Consider the following 4795-nt stretch of genomic DNA (forward strand, 5'->3'; position numbering starts at 1 on the left):
TAACTGTGGCTGTACCAGATCATCGCTTAACCTAACTGTGGCTGTACCAGATCATCGCTTAACCTAACTGTGGCTGTACCAGATTATCGCTTAACCTAACTCAATTTGTCCCTTAACCTAACTCAATTTGTCCCTTAACCTAACTCAAGTTGTCCCTTAACCTAACTCAAGTTGTCCCTTAACCTAACTCAAGTTGTCCCTTAACCTAACTCAAGTTGTCCCTTAACCTAACTCAAGTTGTCCCTTAACCTAACTCAAGTTGTCCCTTAACCTAACTCAAGTTGTCCCTTAACCTAACTCAAGTTGTCCCTTAACCTAACTCAAGTTGTCCCTTAACCTAACTCAAGTTGTCCCTTAACCTAACTCAAGTTGTCCCTTAACCTAACTCAAGTTGTCCCTTAACCTAACTCAAGTTGTCCCTTAACCTAACTCAAGTTGTCCCTTAACCTAACTCAAGTTGTCCCTTAACCTAACTCAAGTTGTCCCTTAACCTAACTCAAGTTGTCCCTTAACCTAACTCAAGTTGTCCCTTAACCTAACTCAAGTTGTCCCTTAACCTAACCCACGTTGTCCCTTAACCTAACCCACGTTGTCCCTTAACCTAACCCACGTTGTCCCTTAACCTAACCCACGTTGTCCCTTAACCTAACCCACGTTGTCCCTTAACCTAACCCACGTTGTCCCTTAACCTAACCCACGTTGTCCCTTAACCTAACCCACGTTGTCCCTTAACCTAACCCACGTTGTCCCTTAACCTAACCCACGTTGTCCCTTAACCTAACCCACGTTGTCCCTTAACCTAACCCACGTTGTCCCTTAACCTAACCCACGTTGTCCCTTTGCCTAACATAGTTCACTGCTCGGAATCTCTGGTGTCGTTGTTATCCTCATGTAGATGTCTTGCGAGTGTTGCTTACTTTCCACATATTCCCGCTATCCACTGTCAATTGTACTGCAATAGGACTATATCGGCCCCCCCCCCCTCTGTCCCCCTCTTTGTGTCTCTGTCCTCTCAAGCTGGTCGGTCTGGCGTGTGAGTGTTAAATGAGCCTCGCAGCTGTTCAGTTGCATTCAGATGTCGACGCCCTCAGTGTACGTCGTGGTATGGTCTGTGTCCATTGTCCGCTGATGTCGTACGCGTAACCCACACGCTGTACCGATCATCGGTAGTTACGTACAGAGTGAAGTAGTGTGATACGTGTGACTGTACGCTGGCTGTGCCCAACGGTGTCGAATCTCAATTTCCATATGTTGTGCTCGATGCTACTTGTCTCGTCTCCCAATAACAGCTAGGTTGCACTGTGGTACGCCGTAGAGGCGTGTGGGAGGAACGTACGAACGCATTGTATGTCACCCTGGGTCGCTGGGGGTGGTGGTGCGGTGAGTCAGGTCAGGTCAGGTCAGGTCAGGTCAGCGTGAGCCGTCTGATGTAGTGACGCGTGTATTCCGACTTTGTCGTATTGCCTCACACAAAGTGCTACCCTGGTGGACCGCGTTCCATATCTGGGACATGCCGCAGATGCCGGTTGACAGTGGATCGCGGAAGGGACATCGCATACTTGCGCGGGCCACCTTCCACGTGTTCTCTTCTGCACATGTCGCAGTGTGTATGTGGTCTGATGTAGCGTGTCGTGACACATGACATCCTGGCATGCAAGAATTGTTGAATTCGCAAATGTAGGTGGACATCTACGTTTACTGCCCAAGATACGCAAATGAACTGGAAATCCGTTGTTGAGCGGTTGTTCACGCTGGAGGTGAATCTGTGATGGCGACGATCGGTACAGCTATTAACCGGTTGTTTCAGCGGTACCCGCCACATCCACACACGTGACTAGGCCCATGTGGGTATGAAGCGATACGCGGCGGTGGCTTGGTGGGACTGTTCCCGGCCGGTGAAGGGGGGCCGCCCGGCGTGTTGGCCGCGCGCTGCGTGGGCGCACGCGCAACAGCCGGCTGGTGGGGGGCGCCGAGTGGCAGGAGCGCCAGCCGACGGGCCCGGCAGGCGGCGCAGCTACGCTGCGGCGCACCCTGCACGCGGCGCCTGGCGGCCAAAGTTGGTTCAGCCGAGCCCGGTGCGAAGCGCGGTGGACATCTGCAGTGTGCTGGTCTGATTGAGGACTGTGTGCGTTGAGGATGCGCCGCCGCCTGGCACTCGGCGCCGCGACGCCGTCTGCTGCTCGGTCGCCCCAGCGGTTCTCGCAGGTGGTTTGTATCGCAGTTGTGCGGACGTGTTGGCGCGTGCGCTGTGCTGGGAGAGTTCGCTTCTGCACCCAAGTGGGGCTTTGCCCTTGTGTGGCGCTGGCGTTGGAGCTGCCGGTCACCATAGGTGGCGCGTGTTGTCTCCCGCCGGCAATGCCACGACAGCACGCTCCCGGGCCTCTGTCGGCAGCGGCAAGCTCAGTTGGGAGCAAGGGTGTTCGCACTAAAACCGTCTACTCGCCTAACTCCGGGCGATTGCGCCTCTCTCGAAACCGACCAAGTACCTAGGACGGCGCTGCGCGCCGCCGGGACCTGAGAGGGTTTCGAGGTGTATCGTGCAGGGGAGCTCGGCCTCCTCCTGTTTGCAGAATAATTGAGCGGACGCTTGCGTGTTCGCGCGGGCCCCCGGGACACACTCCCGGGCGGCCGGCTGCTCAGCTCTAGTTGACGCAGCTCCCTGGTTGATCCTGCCAGTAGTCATATGCTTGTCTCAAAGATTAAGCCATGCATGTCTCAGTACAAGCCGCATTAAGGTGAAACCGCGAATGGCTCATTAAATCAGTTATGGTTCCTTAGATCGTACCCACGTTACTTGGATAACTGTGGTAATTCTAGAGCTAATACATGCAAACAGAGTCCCGACCAGAGATGGAAGGGACGCTTTTATTAGATCAAAACCAATCGGATTGGCTTGTCTGGTCCGTTTGCCTTGGTGACTCTGAATAACTTTGGGCTGATCGCACGGTCCTCGTACCGGCGACGCATCTTTCAAATGTCTGCCTTATCAACTGTCGATGGTAGGTTCTGCGCCTACCATGGTTGTAACGGGTAACGGGGAATCAGGGTTCGATTCCGGAGAGGGAGCCTGAGAAACGGCTACCACATCCAAGGAAGGCAGCAGGCGCGCAAATTACCCACTCCCGGCACGGGGAGGTAGTGACGAAAAATAACGATACGGGACTCATCCGAGGCCCCGTAATCGGAATGAGTACACTTTAAATCCTTTAACGAGTATCTATTGGAGGGCAAGTCTGGTGCCAGCAGCCGCGGTAATTCCAGCTCCAATAGCGTATATTAAAGTTGTTGCGGTTAAAAAGCTCGTAGTTGGATTTGTGTCCCACGCTGTTGGTTCACCGCCCGTCGGTGTTTAACTGGCATGTATCGTGGGACGTCCTGCCGGTGGGGCGAGCCGAAGGGGTGCTTTCGCGTCCCGAGGCGGACCCCGTTTAAATCCTACCAGGGTGCTCTTTGTTGAGTGTCTCGGTGGGCCGGCACGTTTACTTTGAACAAATTAGAGTGCTTAAAGCAGGCAAGCCCGCCTGAATACTGTGTGCATGGAATAATGGAATAGGACCTCGGTTCTATTTTGTTGGTTTTCGGAACCCGAGGTAATGATTAATAGGGACAGGCGGGGGCATTCGTATTGCGACGTTAGAGGTGAAATTCTTGGATCGTCGCAAGACGAACAGAAGCGAAAGCATTTGCCAAGTATGTTTTCATTAATCAAGAACGAAAGTTAGAGGTTCGAAGGCGATCAGATACCGCCCTAGTTCTAACCATAAACGATGCCAGCCAGCGATCCGCCGCAGTTCCTCCGATGACTCGGCGGGCAGCCTCCGGGAAACCAAAGCTTTTGGGTTCCGGGGGAAGTATGGTTGCAAAGCTGAAACTTAAAGGAATTGACGGAAGGGCACCACCAGGAGTGGAGCCTGCGGCTTAATTTGACTCAACACGGGAAACCTCACCAGGCCCGGACACCGGAAGGATTGACAGATTGATAGCTCTTTCTTGATTCGGTGGGTGGTGGTGCATGGCCGTTCTTAGTTGGTGGAGCGATTTGTCTGGTTAATTCCGATAACGAACGAGACTCTAGCCTGCTAACTAGTCGCGTGACATCCTTCGTGCTGTCAGCGATTACTTTTCTTCTTAGAGGGACAGGCGGCTTCTAGCCGCACGAGATTGAGCAATAACAGGTCTGTGATGCCCTTAGATGTTCTGGGCCGCACGCGCGCTACACTGAAGGAATCAGCGTGTCTTCCTAGGCCGAAAGGTCGGGGTAACCCGCTGAACCTCCTTCGTGCTAGGGATTGGGGCTTGCAATTGTTCCCCATGAACGAGGAATTCCCAGTAAGCGCGAGTCATAAGCTCGCGTTGATTACGTCCCTGCCCTTTGTACACACCGCCCGTCGCTACTACCGATTGAATGATTTAGTGAGGTCTTCGGACTGGTACGCGGCATCGACTCTGTCGTTGCCGATGCTACCGGAAAGATGACCAAACTTGATCATTTAGAGGAAGTAAAAGTCGTAACAAGGTTTCCGTAGGTGAACCTGCGGAAGGATCATTACCGACTAGACTGCATGTCTTTCGATGTGCGTGTCGTGTCGCGCAACACGCTACCTGTACGGCAGTGGCCGTGCGCCGCGTGCGGAACCACGCGTGCCTCTCAAAACTAGCGGAAGTGTTGTTGTTGTTGTGTGGTACGAGCGCTGAAGCTCTGGAGCGGCTGGCCTGCGGTACCTGGCGCCTGGCGCCGGTTTTGAATGACGTTCGCCCGAGTGCCTGTCCGCTCCGGTGTGGAGCCGTACGACGC

The 4795-nt window shown here is 53.7% G+C and overlaps 1 non-coding gene across 1 annotated transcript; it reads left to right on the plus strand.

Moving 5' to 3' along the window:
- The first annotated feature begins 2656 nt into the window (after positions 1 to 2656).
- Positions 2657 to 4549, plus strand: LOC126325382 (small subunit ribosomal RNA). The gene has a single exon (XR_007560067.1). It is a non-coding gene; the product is annotated as a small subunit ribosomal RNA (ribosomal RNA).
- Positions 4550 to 4795: the final 246 nt, after the last annotated feature.

This window comes from Schistocerca gregaria, unplaced genomic scaffold, assembly GCF_023897955.1.
Source record: "Schistocerca gregaria isolate iqSchGreg1 unplaced genomic scaffold, iqSchGreg1.2 ptg000920l, whole genome shotgun sequence".
Taxonomy (NCBI): domain Eukaryota; kingdom Metazoa; phylum Arthropoda; class Insecta; order Orthoptera; family Acrididae; genus Schistocerca; species Schistocerca gregaria.